Genomic DNA, 21,688 nt, shown 5'->3' on the forward strand with positions numbered 1-21,688 from the left:
TCCTTGGGATCTTTTATTTCCACCTGAGCTACCACCAACTCAAGCAGATGAGACCTCATTTTGACATCTCATCTGAAGGACCACACAGTCAGGAGTACAGCACTTCTCTAATGCTGCATTACAGAGTGAACAGTCCAATCCCTTGGCATGAGAATGGAACCCACAGCCTTTTCGTACTTCCAGCACCAAAGTTGCTGTTTCATCACTAGTACTGGAAAATGATCTGATACTGTAAAGTGTTTCAGTTATCTCTTATATAAAAAAGGTTAAATCACACAGGATTCATAGGTTCATAGGTAGTTACTAGGCATGTAGTCCAGGGGACCACTGAGGTTACTGGTTGTCCACAAATACTGTCCAGTTAAGTGACTTGTGTAAAAGTAGGAAAATGAGGGCTTAAGGAATCAAACCTTGTACCACAGGAACTACAGCTCTCAGCCATGGCCCTATATGCCAGTTATCATTTTTTTAAGAGTCTGCATCAGCCAGTCCACTGGCACAGAGGCAAGACATCTGTTTGTGCCCCTGGTGTCTTTGGTTTTGGAGAAACACTAAGCTGTCATAAGGTTAGGATGATATGGCTTTGTGTCAGCTCCCCAGTCCTTCAGAGAGGGTGTGGGACTTTTGTACTGCTTACACAATCTCTGATGAAGGTGGATGCCTTACAATTACAACTGCGCTCTTTGAGATTGGGCATGACAGCTCTCTTGCTCAGGGTTCAAAGAAGTACATATCCTACATGTCTGATATCACTGCACATAACTCAGACAGACTGATTAACTGTTGTGTAATTATGGCTCACACCCTCACTCTGCTCAACCTGAAGGAAGACATTACCCATAACTTTACAGTGAAGTAGTGATTAGGGTCTGCTCTCCTTGAAATCAGGATGAGAAACTGCTGAAGGGTCACATCCTATAGAACCAATAAACAGCAACTCAAGTCTCAATGGTGAACAAAATGGGAAATTGAAAGCAAGACATAAGGTTGCAGCAGTCAAATGGGGAACAGAAGAACTATTAAAGATAAAAAAGTTCACATGGCAGTATCTTAGCTTTCTTTCGAACAGTTGTGATATAATCTTAACATTAATAGGTTTAGAGTTTTACTTTCAGGGTCACAGAAACTTCTGCCCTCACCACAACAAACTCATTCAATTTCCTGCTTGACATGAAGCTTTTGAATCGGAAATACAGAAGGTGTAGTTGGGACATGAAACAGACAATGATAGAGTAGTTCTAGTATACCTGTCAACCTCTTAGAGCAAGAAATCTGGACAAAGCCATAAATAATGGTGGGACAAAGGCCCAGAATAGGGGCAATTTTTAAATATTGTTGTTACAGTCTTAGAAAGTTGACAGAATGGCAGGTTTTACCTTAAAATTGATTTTTTGAAGTTTACAGAGTTTGAAATTTAAATATCTATCATTTTCTGACTTCAGTCCTCAATGATTTACCAGTGATTTGCCAGAAAACCAAAATTTTATGAGGAACATGCTAAAAATACAAGGCATAAATCTGCACATTCTGCAAAAATCTGGACAGCTGAGAGGTATGTTCTAGCATGAGATTAACAATGTGTCCCTTTATATCATCTCAATATCTTTGATTATCTGTCTTGCTCTGAAGATTAGTGGGAGGTAAAAAGGTGTGATTCATATCTAAAACAACTGGCTTATCCTTTCTGATAATGATATGAAGTTAAGACAGATTTGATTTATCATCTTCCTTGCCTTATTTTGCATGGAGTTAAGTTTTGGTGAGCTATAATGACTTTGTGCTTACAGGAGCTCCAAAGTCTACATACATTTAAATACTGGATTCATTTATGCCTTTAGTTGTGCATTACATTCTACATGGGAGGAAGACATAGCTACTCAGTAGGTAAATGAGTGAAATACAATGACATAAGCAGTAGCACCATTTTGATATATCCAAGAACAAAAAACACTACAATAATTTTCTAACCATTCTGATATTTACTGGAATGGGAGCCAGTGAAGCACTATCATGAATGGTAGAGATGATAAACTGAACCTGGTATGAGGTTGGTAAACTGAGCCCGTTATGAGGTTGGTAAACTGAGCCTGGTATAAGGTTAGTAAACTGACCCTGGTATGAGGTTAGTAAACTGAGCCTGGTATGAGGTTGGTAAACTGAGCCTGGTATGAGGTTAGTAAACTGAGCCTGGTATGAGGTTGGTAAACTGAGCCTGGTATGAGGTTAGTAAACTGAGCCTGATATGAGGGTGGTAAACTGAGCCTGCTATGAGGTTGGTAAACTGAGCCTGGTATGAGGTTAGTAAACTGAGCCTGGTATGAGGTTGGTAAACTGAGCCTGCTATGAGGTTCGTAAACCGAGCCTGGTATGAGGTTAGTAAACTGAGCCTGGTATGTGGGTGGTAAACTGAGCCTGGTATGTGGGTGGTAAACTGAGCCTGGTATCTTCTTTCTTTCAGCTTTTCCCGGTTAGGGGTCACCACAGTGAATCACCTGTCCTCTCAAGATTGGCAGTGGAGTTTTACAGTGTCGAGTTGCCAGCCCGGCGCCCAACCTTCCACAGAAGGCACACACACGCACGCACGCACTCACGCCTAGGGCCAATTTAGAGTCTCCAAATCACCTACAGCATGTCTTTGGGATGTGGGAGGAAACCGGAGCACCCAGAGGAAACCCACGCAGCCACAGGGAGGACATGCAGACTCGGCACAGAAGGCGCCCAAGCCGAGGATCGAACCGGAAAACCTCTTTCTGTGAGGTGACAATGCTAACTGCTGCACCACTGTGGCTGAGCCTGGTATGAGGTTGGTAAACTGAGCCTGGTATGTGGTTAATAAACTGAGCCTGGTATGAGGTTGGTAAACTGAGCCTGGTATGAGGTTGGTAAACTGAGCCTGGTATGAGGTTGGTAAACTGAGCATGATATGAGGTTGTCAAAGAATTTGAGGATAAAGGGTGAAAAATCTATACATGAATGATGGAAAATGAGAAAGAATTTGTATTTTTGCAAGTAACAATAGCAAATGAATTTAGATTAGATTAGGGAGTCTAAAGAATATGAAGATTTGGTAGATGTGAACGAGGGCTGTGCCAAATGACCTGAAAAAGATTTAGTATCACTAATTTGTTGATGTTTTAGGTTAGCTGGCCATCTTGCTGAAGTATAGATAATAGTTTGGGATCTTCATACACATTTCATTTTGTGTTTTAGATATATATATATATATATATATATATATATATATATATATATATATATATATATATATATATATATATATATATATATATATACATATATATATATATATATATATATACACACATATATATATATATATATATATATATATTGCAGAGATGAATACTTGGGAATTGATGAGTAAGTTATTTCACATTGGTTCAGAGCAGGATGTCAGGATGTTTTCCACTGCTTTAACTGCTATTAATCACCAGAGAATGTCATAATATTTGATGTCAGCTTAGGTGAAAGACATTCTTCTACCAGTGGACAACTAGGAGAGTATAAACAAATGCGAGGCAAAACCTCTCAGGAGCCTAGGTATAAGCCATTATTAGGAAAAAAAGGTTACTTGGTTGAAGAATTTAAAGAGTGATAGGCAATGAAGGACATATTAGGTTTTAGGGGCATCTTTGGACATTAGGAGAGCTAATGTCATTTTCAACATGGAGGATATAGTAATTAGTTCACTAAGTGCTCCCTTTCTGCAGTTTTCACCCTTCCATTGATTAAACCAGCTACTTTCACTTTGGCCTATCTGGTTAGGTCAAATAAGTAAACATCAAAGTAGGTGAAATCCTAGGGTTTCACAATAATTGGGCTACTTTGTAAAAAAAACACAAAGGTCATTTTGCAGCCCTAATGTGAATGAGTGGCTAAAAAAGGAGATGATGAAGTATCCATCTACACTGATTTAGAGGGATAAAGTCTTCACTACAACACAGGTTACCATCACTCACGTTCATTTAACAGCTTGGGTACCTCCTGGAGCTAGTGGAGTGAAAGAAGAATAATAAGGTTTTCCTTGACACCTCTTCCAGGGGTAGAACACTGATGCATGCTGGGAGTGTGGCTGGTTCATGAAACCTCAGTGATGATAGCAGGGCATGATAGGCATGTGGTGAACAAAAGTGGAACAAGATACCACACAGGTGGGGTGTTTCCCTAGTGCTGCCACTATATTCCCCCATGGTGATGTAACTCAGTACAACATATGGAGATAGGGCTTTAAAAAAAAAAGTAGACACTGTGACCCACTGTATGATGATGCCTTTACTGGCCACATCTCACTCAGAGACATACAGAGGAAATAACCTAGCAAACCTACTCACAGGGAGTTGGAAGCCTCACTGTGTGAAGGCTTCTTCTGGAAGGAAGACTCTCCAACATTGTGGGTTAAACCAGGGAACCACTGCTTTAAGTGAACCTCTGAGGATAGAAGTAAGGGGAAATGGCCATGGAAGAAGTGAGTGTGCCTGAGTGTAGCAAAAATAGTTAAAACGAGATGGTGTGTAATATGGATGTTATGTCTGCAGTCAAGGAGAGTGGTTATGGTGGTCAGGTAGGGGACAAGTGGAAATAAGTAAGGTTGGAAGAAATAGACAGGAGAGGAACTTGACTAAGAGAATATGAACGTGATCAATGAGCTTTGCTATGACACAAGAGGGAAACACAAACAAAACAGGAACACAGAAAACACAGGACTGTCATTGATGTATGTGCATCAGACTGCGATTGCAATAATTAAAGATAAAAGTACCATTACGTTTGCTTATGAGATTCAGAAAACAATCTCCCATGAGTAAATAATGTTAGTGTCATTGCATCATTTATTACTTGTAACTGTTTATTTTATTTCCTGCATTTTGTCTTATTGTTTGTATTACAGCATCCTTAAAAAATACAGCATTCTTAAAAAAGATAAAAGTACCATTGTTTGCTTATGAGATTCGGAAAACAACACTCTCCCATGAGTAAATAATGCTAGTGTCATTGCATCATGTATTACTTGTAACTGTTTATTTTTTTCCTACATTGTTTGTATTACAGCATCCTTAAAAATACCAATTGTTAATTCGAAACATGCAGTTCCTTTGACTTTATGCCCCAACATGAGTTAACTGAATGGGGGGAGGTGGATATATAGGGCCCATGAATTCTGGCCTAGTTTATTAATTCCTTTCCATCATGGTTGGGCTTATGAGCTAATAATAAAAGAGTGATGATATTACACTTTTTAGTGTTTTATACAGCAAAGTGAGCAGCATAGACATAAGAATATAAATCTGTATTAATTAGACAGATATTATGCTTGTTAGCCTTTTACAATATAATTATTACTGAGCATTTTTTCGCAATCCTCCATTTATTAATCAGAGTTTTGCATTTAATTTGTAAAATGTACGAGATAAACATATTTCTTACAAAGCTGTGGTTCATGCTATGACATTTTCAACCTAATGCTTGTGTGTTTAAAAAGGGAAAGTAGCCATGTTTTGCAGGGACATATTTTAGACACTGTGTAGCAGATGTGAGAAACTAATATGTCAAAAATTAACTGAAAAAAAATAATAGCATGTTCTCTTTAAATGTTTCAGACAACTCGGGAAACTACATGCTATTTTTTATCAATGTCATACAATTTACAAAAAATATCAGTTCAGCATAGGGTTGCCACCTTTGCAAATGCCAAAGTGGGATATTTAAATGTGAGATTTTGCAGGACAAAACATACCCACGGCCAATACGAAGGACAGAACTTCACTTTTTTGCTAAAATAAATGGTTATTTTTATAGCATTTCAGTTGCTTATGCTATGCCGTATATTATTTATGTGTTCCAGATACAAAATAACTGTTTTATACAACTATAAAAGAAAACTTAAGAAATATATTTTGTCTTAAAATCTCAGGACATTTGCCATTTTTTATTTTTCTTCACAGTACACAACTGCCCAAAGTGGGACTGTCCCTCTCAAAGAGGGACAGGTGGTAACCCTAGTTCAGCAACTGTAGTTTTCCAGAAGGTGCTGCAACCAGTGCCTGAGTTATTTTTATCCATCAGGATCCTGATTTGATCGATTGATGCATCAGGATTCAAGTTGCAAGTTTGATCTTGATTTGATTTGATTGATTCAGAGACTGCCTTGGCCAAGCAGAAGTTGCAACTTGGAATGTCCCTTGGTATAGTGTTTAAGATGAATGAACTGCTAAGCAAATTATTTTTTTATAAAACTGCTTTTGCCTGCAGTCTGGTGTGTTGCCTTATCCTTCTGAGCATGGTTTACCACTTAACCTCAGTACTAAAATAAGAACCCAACACATACGTCTAACATGTAATTGTGGTAACAGCAAAGTTATGCATTTCAGTAAAAACATCTGTGAAGAGTAAGATCACTAAGAATACTTTTATTATTGTCTGTGACATTAGTAGAACTTGTTGGTGGGATAGATTGGTGTCCCAAAGACTCCCCTATCTGTGGAACAGACTCTGTCTCCATGTCAGAGTACCTCACTAGCCCTCTTTAAGAGGAACCTGGATGGGAAACAGAAAATACACCTTTGAGATCCTACCTGTGTCCCTGCTGGACAGGGGAAACAAGTGTTGACTTTGTGGGAACATGGGTGAAATTCTTGGCTAGGCTTATAAGGGCCTCCGGATCAATAGCCTAGTATCATCCTATGAACCTAAGTTGTAGCACTAGAAGGATCTTGGGAGTCTAGTAAACAACAACATTTAATTTTAAAGAACATGCATTAGAGTTAGAAGTTCTAGAGACTACTTTTAACAAACTGATATAAATCATTGGATACAGTTCATTTTAGTGCTTGTATGTTAACAGATGTCAACATATTATCATTCATACGAAGTTTCTTTCATCACATTCCATTATTAAAGGCATTACTCTATAGGGAAAGTTTAAATAGACTATATATGACCTACAAAGCTAGATACAATGCATTGCTAAGGCTTGTATTCAGTATGAAATTATGCCTTAACTAAATGAGCGCAAGAACTCAAGATTGTACATATACAGTCTATATTAATAACATCAAGGGCAGAGATAGTTTTATTACATTCAGATAATATTATTGAGGAATAAACTCCCCAATGACATTAAGAATGCTGCATCTTATTTGATATACTTAAGATAGCATTATATAACTGGGTTTGACCACAATACTACTATCACAATATAAGTGAGTCTGCATTTCTTGATGGACTTCAAGCTTAAAAGTCTGTTAGGGCTTACTATGAAACTATGTGCTTTGACTCCCTTTAAATGGATTAGGTAGGATTCTTTTTTTTTAATTTTTGGACACCTCTCAAATGCTGTTTCATCAACAGCCATAACTTTGAACCATTTATCTACTTTTTGTATTGTTCTTGATGTCAAGCTCAACAACAGTTCCAGTTGTCTAGATATTCTGTTTTTATTTTATCATTTTCTATTTGCATTTTTTATCATGGTATTCCATTTTAGTAGGATCATTTGACAGCAAAGTTCAGTGACAGTTACATTGCTATGTGGATACTGTAGTCTTTATGTGCTATGGATCCAACAGTCTTTGACAGCTGAGCTTCAATTCTGGACTGTTCTGTGAAGTGTACCATGGACTGAACTGTTTTCCTGGACATTGAAGGGGTATCACTGGGCATGGATAGCACTGCTGACATCTGATTTCCAGAATGAACTCTCACTAGTGAACTCTATTTGCAATATGCAAAATATATAATATAAAAATAAATCCATCCATCCGTCCTCAACCCCTTTTGCACATGGGGTTGGGGTGTCACGTCAACAGTGACAATCATCTCAAGCCAAGGTTTACACTGCCAGGTGGCTAGCCCTGCCACAGTATTTCATTCATACCACTCACACATGCACACACTCTCACCTATTGCCAATCCACCGACTGCATGTCTTTCGAATGTGGGAGGAAACCCATGTGACCATTAGGAGGACATGTAGACTCTGCACGGAAGGCACCCCAGCCAAGAATCAAACCAGAGAACCTCTTACTGTGAGGCAGCAACACTAACCAATGAACCACCCTGGCCACCCAAATGAACAAATATAATATAATATAATATATATTCTACATTAGAAAGTTTTGTGGTCTACACTCTTGTGGCAGCAGAAAATAGCTTGCAGCCTTTGGAGGTGGGTACTGCTAGTTGAAGGCTTATTGTGTCTATTGTTCTAAAAGTGTCATAGTTCTTTTAATCTGTGTAGACAATGATCTCTTACAGTGTAAGTTTCCCTTAAAATACCCTTATTGTCTAAACAGATTTTTTTAGCTACTATAGCATCCAGTTTGCACATAGCAGAATGTTGTTCATCAAGTTCCTTGTCTTATTAACCTATTTAATATTTAAATTCTCCTCATTCCTCCCAATAGATTAGTAGCCATGGATATGAACTTCCTGACTTTCTCTGTGGCCAATTTGGTTGAGCTGGGTATTCTGGGACATTGCAGGAACTGCCTTATGTACACTGACAACCCATTTATTCTTAATAAAACAGATAAAGTATGCAAGTCGAGTAAATACACTTTAATGCTGGAGGTAAAACTTTCTCATATAAACAAAACTAATCCTATAGAGGTTGTCAGTGACACTTGCACCAAACCTATTGCATAGGGTAAAGACCCTATGCATAAAACTTCTTATGCTGAGGCACTTAGAGGTAACTGCCCTAAAAGACTAAGACCTCCTGCACAGCACAATCATAAACACTCTGTTAAAACACCACCCATAACTAAACATAGTAATACTGTATCCAATGCCTCTACTAAGAACTTAACAGAAGCCAGTGCACAGCAAACATTTCTGGTCATTGGTGATTCTATAGTGAGGCACAATGATGTCCTCCTCACCAGGTTGAGTAAGGAGAGAGTCACAGTTAGCTGCCTTCCAGGGCTAGGATCTGTCAAGTCACACAGGCACTCAGGTCATTGAGCCACAGGTACCAGTATGACTCTATCATAGACCATGTGGTTGTTAATGAACTGAGATGATCGAGCTTGCTGATTGTGTGTCTCAGACAGGCATGAACCTAGCAATGAGCAGGACACTACATTCTACAAGGATTATGCCACGTTACCAACAGAAAATTATTGATTTTAACAATTGGCTTGCTTCTGGTGTCAGTCTAAGGGGGTACAATATTTGATGGCTTGGGAGGATATAGTTGACAGACATTACTGCTTTGCCAGGGATGGTCTGCACTTATTCCATCTAGGCTTTCAGAGATTGTCAAAGATCTTTTCCACTCCCTTAGTGCATTTTTTAGGCAATGCCAAACTGATAAACCTCCCAACTTAATTGAATCTATGAAGACATTTCTGAAGGTGGTGCTGTTCAATGCTAGAAGTTTTAACAAGACATGCCACTCCCTGCATGCTTTCCTGTCCCTGGAAACTGTAGAGATCTGTGTAGTAATGGAGACATAGTTTAATGTCATGCAGAGTACCCAACCAATGCAAGGTTATAATTCATTTCGCACCTTTAGACCAGCTACTGCACAGGAAGGAACTAAAGGTGGAGCCATCTCAGTCTATACTGAAACCAACCTCACATCCAGACTAGTTAAATTGTATGACGCATGGGAACTCATACATGTGCACTCAACATAAATAGGGTCTAGCACCATATCCTTGCAACCTATAAGTCCCAGTCCGTGTCCTAGGAAACCCATACTACCTATACCAATGTACTAGAGTCTCTCGCTGCTCAACCCAATATGATATTCATAGAGGATCTCAACTAATCCCTCTATAGATTGGGAATCCTACACACTTCCAAGGTATAAACCCAGTGATTCCAAAACTTTGTTAATACCAGCAGCTTGGAACAGCTGATCCATTCTCCTAATATGGGTACAAAAGTCTTTGACTTTCTATTTACAAACATGGGAGGCCAATGTTCCTTACCCAATGTAATGTCTTCACGCATCAGATCTGTCCATAAGGAATATTGCTTGCCATAAAAATTAAATATGGGGATTCAGTGAAACTAAAAACCTTTAGGAACTGTTTCAGGGCTAACCTGTGTCTACTAAGGGACACTTTGGCTAAATTCCAAGCACTCCCAAAACCCAGTAAAATACCATAGCATATGCTGAGCTATTTAAAAAAAATCTCTGTACAGCCCTATTGATAGCTGAATAGTGCGAGCTGTGCTCACTTGTACTAAGAATAGGATAAACTCAAAAGTTAAGCAACCCTGATGGAATCACAATATAAATCGGTTATACAACAAAAAAAAATTCTTGGCCAAGTATAGGAGGAACAAAGCCATACATACTAAAAGCACCCTGACCAATCTAAATACACAGCTAAAAGGATTAATTAATATTTCAAAGGCTAATTTTGAAGAAAAAATAGCTTCTCAGGCAAAGGAAAACCACAAAGCCTTCTACAGCTATGCCCATCACCTCAGGAGAAATATGTAACAATGCACAGAACATATTGTAAATGGCATCACCCTCACTGAACCAGAGACCATCATCAACACTTTGGCTGACAGGTTCAGCTCAAATGTTTCCCCTCACAACTCTCCCCTGATAGTCCAAAGGAAATACTGCATAACACACTCTCCCCAACCATTACTAGGGAGCAGGTCACCAATGCACTTTTCAAGGCCAAAAGCACTGCATTGATAGGCCCAGATAACATCCGGCCCAAAAGAGGTCCAACCACTGATCCAGGTAGCTCCAGGCCCATAAGTCTGACCAGCCTCATATGTAAGGCCAAGAAAGAATAATCATAGACCTGATAAATGAGGACATAGATAAGCTGCAAATACATTGTTAAAGGAAGGTCATAGCTATTAAATCTGGTGAACTGTTTTGAGAGGTTCACCAAAGCAATGGATGCAGGCAAGACTATGCACACAGCTTACCTCGACCTGGTCAAGGCTTTTGATACAATACCCCATTCAGACACTATAGACAAGCTCACTAATTTAGGTATAAATCCTTTTATCACTCACTGGATAGCCAGCTGGCTCACTGATATGACCCAGGACGTCAAAATAGGTGAGGCCACCTCCACCAAGAGGCCAGTTACTAACAGTGTCTCCCCTAGGCTTTTTACTGGGTCTGCCCCTTTTAGGCATCTGTTTCTCTAAAATGGAAGCAAATGCTGAAGGTTTATGTCTGATGAAGTTTGCAGATGATTGCAAGCTGGGGGTTATCACTGATTCCTCTGCAGACACTAGCATTCTTCAAGAAGGCCTATCTTTGACTAACAAATGGTGCCAAAGTCATGTTCTTAAACTCAATAATAAGAAATGCATAGTTGTACCCTTTGGGAAGTCAACCATAGCAACTAATTACCATGTTGATAATATGTCCCTAAAAGGTGACCCTGTAGTAGGGAATCTGGGTACCATGTAGACAGTAGTCTCACCTTTGACCAACACATGGCCTCAGTGATGAGGAAATCCTTTTATGTTGCTCATCTTGTAATAAGGGTATGGCAACTAAGTCCAAAGAGGTCATTAACCCACTGCACTCCGCCCTTATCAGACCAATCATTTTATTTATTTATGTATTTATTTATTTATTTTATTTTACATTTGATGACCGGGAAAGTCCGACTGGACATAGGTCCATTTTCAGCGGATGCCTGGGGAGAAAAGCTCCACTTAATACAATGTTATAATACATGTTGTAAAATACATAACTGTGTTCTTAAGGCATGCAATCAAACATTTAAAAAACATATTTAACATTTCTGCATAGACATAAAAAATCAATAACATCAGAATAAAACTTCAACATTTCTACATAGACATTTAAATCAAAACTATCAAAATAGAACATTGTTTGGTAAGAGTAAGTATTCAGAGGTTAGAAATTTATAGTAAGAATAGCTATTCAGAGGTTTGAAACTTATAGGTGATCTTTGGCGGAATCCTTGCAAAACAGCATTGTAGTGGCTTAGTCTGGGGAGTCACATGCACAGCCAATTGTTAGTATAGTGGGTTTTGAGTAGTTTCTTAAATAGTGAAGCAGAACTTGTAGATGTTATATGATATGGGAGAGAGTTCCAGATTTTTGCTATAGTACAGCCAAAAAGAGTTTTACCTGCTTCAAATTCTTATGTTTGATGACATTTATGAGATTTTGGTCTGTTGATCTTAAGGTTCGGGTGGTGGTGTAGTGCTGTATTAGCTCTTGTAGAGCAGGAGTTTTGTCAGAGAGGTAGTACAGTCTGTGGGCTATGGAGAGTTGGATAGCAAGAAGTTGGGGCAACTCAAGCCAGTTGAGCTGTCTGAGGGAAAGGCAGTGATGGGATCTACTAGAGGCATCTGTAGAGAACTTGGAAATCTTGTTATAGCAAGATGTCATTTTGTTTAGTTTGCTATGGTGAAGATTAGTCAGGATTGGGGAGACATACAGTAGGGTGGATAATAGATGTGTTCTAGCAATAGTGGCTTTGGTATAATTGGTCATGAATTGCTAGACAGAGATTTTTGTTTACTTTTTTGATTGTTTGGGCTATGTGTATGTCAAACTTTAGATTGTTATCAATTATTACTCCTAGGAGTTTATTGTCAGTTGTTAGGGTGACTGAGGTATTGTCCTTGGAGTTTATGGTGAAATCATTATTTAGTGCAGGAGCTCTACCGGGACTGAAGAGAAGTAGTTTTGTTTTTTTGGAATTGAGTATAAGTTTAATGTTAGAAAACCATGCTTCAGCTAGAGTAAAGTTATGCTGTGTTATTGTTTGAAGTTTGCTTAAGGTTGGGGCGGTGCATATGATAGTGGTGTCATCTGCATATTGCACTATAGAGGCAGAGGGAGAGGTGGCAGCTATCTGATTTGTAAATATGGAGAACAGTGAAGGACCAAGTATGGAACCTTGAGGGACTCCTATGGATACAGGTAGAAGGGAGGATAGCTGGTCCAGCCAAAGAACTGCTTGTTTGCGGCCTGATAATTAGCTGTTGAACCATTATATAGTGAGGGAGTTAATATTAAGGTTAGATAGAGTTTTGAGAAGAAGACTGTGGTTGACCATATCAAAGGCTTTAGATAAGTCTAAGAATACAGAGGATATAAAACGTCCATTGTTTCTATGGGTGTTGGCTATGTTGGTATACAAGAGTCGAGCAGTGGTGGTACTATCGGAGGGTCGAAAGCCATGTTGAGATGTACATACAAGGTTATTTTGTAGGAGGTATTGCATTAGTTCTGAATGTACTACTCTTTCTAATATTTTTGATAACGGGGATACAATTGCAATTGGGCGGTAGTTGGAGAGCTCAAGGGAGTTGCCGCCTTTGTGGAGTGGAATAATATGAGATATTTTCCACAGGTCAGGAACTTTGCATTTTGCTATGGATCTATTTATGAGTATAGACACGGGGTAGGATATAGTTTCAGCTGTTAGTTGAAGGAAATCAGCAGGACGTTTGTCAGCAGATAGTGTGGTAGGTTTTAGCTTTTTGAGGAGTTTAGTAATAAGTTGGGTAGGTGCTGGAGACAAGGAAAAGCTAGAGGGAGTCTGTTGTGTGGTAGGGTTAGTAGCGGTTGGAGAAGGTGTAGGGCTGGTGGTGTTATTTTGGGTGTTAGATAGAGCTAGGACTGTTTCTGTAAAAAAATTGTTGAATTGTGTAGGAGTGCTTTCTTTGACGGTTGGAACTATGGGTGTGGGAGTGCCGGTTTTACCTGGACACAGTAATTTAGTTATTGAGGCCCAGAATTTCTGAGGGTTGTGAGCATTCTTCTCTTGTAAGGTTTTGTAGTAATTGGTTTTATCGAGTTTTATAAGCTGTTTGGACTTGTTCCGTAGAGCTAAGTAGTTTTGTTTTGCGGTAGTGGTTTTAGGTTTATGATATCGAGCCCAGGCTCTGTCTCTGTCATTCATTATGGATTTAGTTTCTTTTGTTAACCAAGGGGCATAGTTTGTCTTAACTCTGATGGTTCAGGCTGGTGCATGACGATTTAAGATTGAGAGAAAGGTTGCATTAAAGTAATTTACTGCATTGTCTAGGGGTAGGTGTTTTAGAGGAGTCCAGTTACAGTATTTTAGTTCATTGTTTAGGTCTTTGGCTTTGAAGTTCTTTTTGTTATGAACTATTCTGAGGATGGGTTGTTTACTATGATGGGATTTATTTCTAATAAGGTAGGTTGGTTGGTGATTGCTGAAATTGTCTGGTAGGCAGCCTGATTGGTGTACTGAGGTGGGGTCAGACAGAAGTATCCAGTCTAAGATGGACTGGCATTTGGATTTCTTATCTGATCTTGTGGGGGTATCTATGATTTGGGTAAATCCGTAAATATTAATATGTGTAGAGGGATTAAATTTGGTACAGTCAGACCAGTCAATGTTAAAATCTCCTAAGAGCAGTCTCTTGTAGATGGGAGGTAGACATCCAGTGTAACAGGTTTTCCATAGTGGCAATGTTTTTTCCTGGTGGGATGTAGGCACCTGCTGTAACTATATGTTTGCTAGAGTTTATTTTTAATTTAGCAAGAATGAGTTATATATCATTGACTTCTTGGGAGTTGTAGCTAACCTGTTCCAATGTGAGATGATTTTTAAATAGTATGGCTATGATCCCTTCTTTTTTCCCTGTCCTTCTTTCCACATAATATTAGAGCCAGAAGGTGTAATCTCATTATCATGATGTTCTGGTCTAAGCCAGGTTTCAGTTAGTATGGCCAAATCTGGTTTATATAAAGTCAATAGGGCATGGAGGTCCTGAACTTTGTTAAGTATACTTCTTACATGAATGTTTAAGAGAAGAAGAGAGGAGGTTGCCCTTCTATGAAGAGGGTTTGGCTGGTTTAGGTTTGTATGAGTTGAAGAGGTGGGTCCTGGGTTAGGGTGTATGTCTCCGCAGCAAGTGAGGTGTCGAGTTAGATATAGGTAGAGTTTAAGTAGTTTCTGTAGTATTTTATTTTGTTTTGGGGATAGGTAGGGGTTTATTTTGTTTGTTGGTTTATTATTTATGTAGGAATAGCGATGGGTTGGAGCAAGGTCACATGAAGATATTGGGAAATGATTTAGTTTTAGTGAATTGGCTATGGTATCCATTTGCCACTGGGTTGGATTGGTGAGATGAAGTTGTGTGTGGTAGGATGTGAGGATAGAAAAAAGGAGAAGTACAAAAATAGTTAATGTGTAACATGCTACTTTTAGGTGTGGGGAAGGCATTTTATTTATTTCCTAACCTTCTTCTTATGCTACCTTTTTGTAGTAGGGGAGGAGGGGTGAGTGAGAGAAGGGGCAGTAAAAGCTAGATAGCAGAGAAGCTATTAAAGGAGTTAGCAATGAGGGTGTAGTGTAATATGATTGAGTGGGGGATTGATGGTAAGAATTAATTGGTCGATTGGGTGTATGAGCTGAGGTGGGAGTGTAATTGAATTAGGGGTGGGTGGGAATGGGGGTAGGATAGTGGAGTGGAGTAAGCATAGCGAACGGAGTGGGGCAGTAGTGTCCTAGAGGACCAGCAGTTATGGAAACAGTCAGTTGTAACTCAGGTAGTACACTATAGCTTGATGCTTTAGAGTCTGCTGGTTAGGGATTGCCTTCTTGAGAAAGCTGCCTTATGCCTAAGTTTATGCTGTTTACTTTCCATAGACAGATATATTATGCCTAAATCAATTTGGAGGGAACAAGCACAGGTTATCTGGGAGCTAGACTGAGGAGGTGGATGGGGGACCTCTGGTAGGGCAAGGGAGGCACTAGGTCTGAGACAAAATAAGTTACACACTATGTGAGTGAGGTGAACATGAGAAGGAAATAGAGGTACAAGGGTGATACATTGGAAGATAGTATGGTAAAAAAGTGATTTAGGATGGTAAAAGAAGTGAGCTAGGATAGTCAGTTCAGTGAGGGGGTAGGAAAGCTGGTGAGCAGGCTAAAAGGCCAACAAAATACCCTTTGATGGGGGGAGCACAGCAATGATTATGTAGCTGACCAGGGGTAATACACAGTGGGCACAGGAATAGGGCAATACAATCAGGAGTAGGTATTATAACTGAACATACATTAAAATACTGTTGCTGTAGAGGGAGTCCTTCAATTGAGCAGTACTTTGACTTGGGCTGATCTTCAGGAGTTGTCTGGGGTTATACAAGCTTGATTGCTTTAGGTGTCAGGGACGTTAAAATACTGTTGCTGTAGAGGGAGTCCTTCAATAGAGCAGTACTTTGACTTGGGCTGATCTTCAGGAGTTGTCTGGAGTTATACAAGCTTGATCGCTTTAGGTGTCAGGGACCTAAACACATGTGGACTGCTAGATGTAACCCCACACAAGGTCCGGTCAACACGCAACACCCAATGAAGGCAGCCACACCATAAAGATAAACAACCATTGAAAAACGACAATTTGCCAAATAATAAAACAAGATTTATTCCAATAGTCAGACTGAGCGCTTTCTTTTCCAAACAGGAAACTTCATCAGAATCACTTGTCTTCACATCCTATTGTGTTTAAAAAGATACACCCATTAATTGATTGGTTGAAATCAGAAATTATCTCATTAATTGACTAAGAAATACACACATTTATAAACCCTATCATGTCACATAAAAATCACATAAAAACCTTAATAACTAAAAAGTTAAAAAACAGAAATGTACATATATATGTATATATAGGTGTGTGAATTCTTGTTTTGTTTAATAACAATTAGCTTTGAGTTTGAGCACTGATATCAAAGAGACATGGTCATTAAGTCCAGGATGAATACATGCATCCAGTCTCAACTGCCATATTAATTCTCTAAACTCAAGTCTGTTCTGCCAATCACCCCCTCTGTCAGAAATGTATATTTTTTCCAAAACCCAAACTTTAAAATCAGCATTTTCATATACTAGGGCATGTCTATAAAGTGCGTTACATTCTTTCTTCCTACTTATTTCATATATATGTTCATATATACATTGTTTAAAACTACGTTCAGTCTTGCCTATGTAAAATGCCCAACAGGCAGTACAATAGGCAATACAGACCACCCCTTTTGTCTGACAATTAAAATAATCATTTACTTGACACGTATATTTGGGGGCAGGCAACATTTTTTGACAACATTGTGATGTTGTATTGGGAAACACATTATGTTTTCAATAGTAATTTTTGATACACATCAAAGAATATTTTAAATTCCTGGATGATATTTTTGTCATGTGGCAAGGCCTTGTAGAAATTATTGTGGAATTTATGAGTTATCTTAACTCTTCTACGGAATACTTAATTTTTACCTATGAAAGTTGGGACCAAGAAGTAAATTATTTAGATGTTAATATTAAAAAAGATCTGGTAAACGAGATATACATCATGTATTTACAGGAAAAACTGTTTTTCGAATGCATACCTGCACTACGAGAGTGACCATCCTGTTAATCAGAAGAGAAATATTTTGAAGGGGCAGATGGTCAGGGCGGCCCATATGACTTCGGAGAGATAGATGTTAATTAACGAACTAGAATTTATTAGTGGGTTGTTCCATGATAGGGGTTACCCATTAGATTTTATTATCAAGACTAAGGAAGAAATGTTATTAGGATGGGGGACTAAATTCAAACCCTATTTTGTAATAGGGAAGACATTATGGAAAATACCTTAGTGGAAAAAGAAGAAAATACAGCAATATATATGGTATTAACATTTAATGATGACACAAAAAAGATAAGTTACATAATGAGGAAATACTGGGATTTGTTTAGGGCTATGCCGAATAGATTAGAAATTTTCAACCAGTTTTTGACATTTAGTTATAAGAAAAACAATAATTTAAAGGAACTGTTTGAGAAAAACATTCAGGTTAGGCATATGGAGAAGACACGAGCCTTGAGGTGTGGTCAATCCAATCAATGCATATTCACAGCGGATAAGGAAGAGCTTGTTCTGCCTGCCCCCAAATATACATGTCGAGTAAATGATTATTTTAATTGTCAGACAAAAGGGGTGGTCTTTAATTTCCTATTGTACGGCCTGTTGGGCATTTTACATAGGCAAGACTGAATGTAGTTTTAAACAAAGTATATATGAACATATATATGAAATAAGTAGGAAGAAAGAATGTAATGCACTTTATAGACACTCCCTAGTATGTGAAAACGCTGATTTTAAATTTTGGGTTTTGAAAAAAATATACATTTCAGACAGAGGGGGTGACTGGCAGAACAGACTTGAGTTTAGAGAATTAATATGGCAGTTGAGACTGGATGCATGTATTCATCCTGGACTTAATGACCATGTCTCTGATACCAGCACTCAAACTCAAAGCTAATTGTTATTAAATAAAACAATAATTCGCACACCTATATATATATATATATATATATATATATATATATATATATATATATATATATGTGTACATTTGTGTTTTTAACTTTTAAGTTATTAAAGTTTTTATGTGATTTTTATGTGACATGATAGGGTTTATAAGTGTGTGTTTTTTTTAGTCAATTAATGAGATAATTTCTGATTTCAACCAATCACTTAATGGGTGTATCTTTTTAAACACAATAGGATGTGATGACAAGTGATTCTGATGAAGTTTCCTGTTTGGAAAAGAAAGTGCTCAATCTGACTATTGGAATAAATCTTGTTTTATTATTTGGCAAATTGTCGTTTTTCAACTGTCGTTTATCTTTATGGTGTGGCTGCCTTCATTGGGTGCTGCGTATTGACCGGACCTTGTGTGAGATTATTTGGCATTGTGTGGTACGGTCATTTCATCCTTGTTTTACAAGTCAGACTGCTAGATGTCCCTGAGGTATCCAGCATGCTAGATATGGTGCTGTTCAGCTTTACTTGCAAAAAAAGTCTTGTGTTCAAGCATGTGCCTGCATGGCATGAAGTCTTCTGAGATCGCAATGCCTTTAAAGAGCAGAGGAAAACAGATGCATACTGGTCCTCAGAACAGACTGCTTTAGTGTAACATGCAGAGTTTCATTTTTCAGCACATTTGCTTTCAATATTTCAGACTGAGTTACACTATTTCTCAATCCAGTGACACAGGACACATCATCTAAACAAATCAAGATTTCTGGCATACATTAGATAATCCCCTAATCCTGATCTTCATCATATCACTGGTCTCTGCAGAGATATCCAGTGATGATTATCTTTCATCAACAGTAGATTGATCTTGAGTTAAAAAATAAGATAGATGCAAAACTGTTCTTTATTTTTCACTGATTTGGAAAGTTGATTTTTTCCCTCAGATTTTCATCAGATCATTCTTCAAAAAAAGCTGTCTTTCCAGCATTTTGAAAAACAGAATCTGGTGTTGCCAGTGTTCAGTGCAGGGCCCTCTACACTCTTCACTCTTTTATCAGTGATCGTATTTTGGACCTTCCCACTCTGCATCTGGTAATGTATGCTGATGACATTTTAGTTATTGACAACCTTGCCAAAAGCAGAGTACAAGCTTTAGAGATGAGACACCAAACAGAAAAGCTTCCACCTTGCAGCCATGCAGCTTTGCAACTTCCTCTTAAGTGTTTCTGAGTTTGCAGAATGTTCCTCAGTTTGCTTTACACTTCTGCCCTGTCCCTCGTAACATTATTGATTTTCTGTTAAATCACTGACTATTACAGTCAATAATGTCTACTTCTTAATGTTGCTTAGTGAAGCTGTGCTACTAGCTTTTTAAATGGATTCCAATAATATTTAAAAACTGTCCCTCACGTTGCGCCTTTGCCTCCATTATTTTCGTCTTTACCCTTGATTATTGAGGAAATAAGTTGAGAGCTAAGAGTAAATGTTTCTAGTATATTAGCGCGTTCAACCTTTTCATTTATTTAGTTAAAATTTTCATATATTGCTGTTTTGCCATCTACACTTAGATCATTTAAAACATATTCTGTTTTCTTCTCTGATATAGGTTCTGGATCCTGTACTGATGAATTTCAGAAAAAGCTTTTGCATCGACAAAGACCTTGAAACAAGCCTTAAGCCTGCATCCACCCCACAAAAAAGGGTGGGGGGCTGTAGGAGACATGCAATGCTTTATTTGGTATGTACCTGACCAGGCAAATGCAGCAACTAGAGGTTCCTTACAACAAGAATACAAGACACAACAAACCTGCCTTATGCAAAGTGCCTTAAAGCCCTTTCCCTCTACTTAGTCTCCTGTAGATTGCTGAGGAATGGTCTATGCCCGGCTTACAAGGCATCCACAACCACTACACATGAATCTCTTGCATATTTGTAGGTCAAATAGTACCAGAAATACAAGATCCAGGGATCTGAATTTTGTCTGTGACTTGATGAGAATATGCTGGAGAGACAGATATGTGTCCCAGATACTGCCCCTCCTGTAGAATAGGCTTCCCATTCATGTGAAGCTGAATTTATCTATTACCGATTTTAGGTGCAACCTAGACCACTGAATGGGGAATAGAAAGTTTACACCATGCCTGGTACCCATGTCCCTTATAGACAGAGGTAGCTTTTAAATGCCTGGCCCTCAATGTCCTATTTGGATACAAGACAGCATTATTCATTTGGGAAAACTTGGCTAGGCTTAGAGAGGAACCCCCTGGGTCTTTAACGAAGTAACAGTCTATGAATCTATTTCAGCAGTGATTTTCATGCTATGAAACAGTTGCCTGCCCAGAAAGGCAATTTAGTCCATCTCTGCCAAAGTCTGATTGTTCACTGAAGGCATTCTTTGGACCTATATAGTGACTAATTTGTTAGTGAGATGGGATACAGGTCTGCTTTCCCTGTAAAACAAATCAAACAATTTGCCTTGTACAATTTTATTTATTTATTTTTTTACTGGAAAAGCTTGACGGGACACAAAATCCTTTTGCAGTGGGGAAAAATGCCCCATTTATAGTTATAAGTACATTGAGGCACAAATATACAAATCATACTTTACAATGTACTGTATACATGTCATAGCAATAAAGACAACAACACAACTACATTGTACAAAGTATTTAATCTGTACCTATAAAGAAACAGAAAGTCTCTAGTGAGAGAGAGTTGTCTTGCAAAAGAAAAGGAAATGAAAATAAGAGATAAGATGGAGTCAATAGAAAGAGACTGGTGTTTTTTGGAATTGTCAGGTTGTTTTGTTGTTTCGAGTTATTGAGGAAAGTGTTATCAGACTGATTTCATCGATGATAGTAATTGGCTGAGGGGAGATGTAGATGGTCATGACTATGATGTAGTTACTAGTTGTAAAGGACAGTAATGAGGATAATTGGAAGAGTTGTTGTTTGTCTTTCGGCTTTTTCCCAGTAAGGGGTCGCCACAGCTGAACTCAGGTCTGCTAATGATTGGCAGTAGATTTTTACGAAATGCCGAGGTGCCAGCTCAACGCCCAACCTTCAACGAAGGCACACCCATTTATGCACGCATGTCTTTCGAACGCTACCCAACCACGGGGAGGACATGCAGACTCCACACAGAAGGCACTCCCAAGCCACGCCAAGAATCGAACGGGAGAATCTCTTGCTGTGAGGTAACAACGCTACCACCGTACCACCACGGCAAATAGGTAAATATCAAAACAAATGTCCAACATATCAAGAACTCAGAAAAATTCAAATTCAAAGAAACTTTATTGTTATTTAGGAAACACAAGTGCTAACTAAATGAAATTTCATGTCAGCTCTTTTACAAGAAAAAACATACACAAAAAGACAAGACATGATAGGTATTAAAAAAAATAACTATA

The 21,688-nt window shown here is 38.4% G+C and overlaps 1 protein-coding gene across 1 annotated transcript in view; it reads right to left on the bottom strand.

Moving 5' to 3' along the window:
* SCN3B (sodium voltage-gated channel beta subunit 3) overlaps nt 1–21,688 on the bottom strand; it is a 379,056-nt gene that overhangs the window by 136,651 nt on the left and 220,717 nt on the right. The gene's annotated exons all lie outside the window — the stretch shown is intronic.

The sequence above is a fragment of the Protopterus annectens genome, chromosome 8.part0 (assembly GCF_019279795.1).
Source record: "Protopterus annectens isolate FY-2018-M chromosome 8.part0, PAN1.0, whole genome shotgun sequence".
Lineage (NCBI taxonomy): Eukaryota > Metazoa > Chordata > Ceratodontiformes > Protopteridae > Protopterus > Protopterus annectens.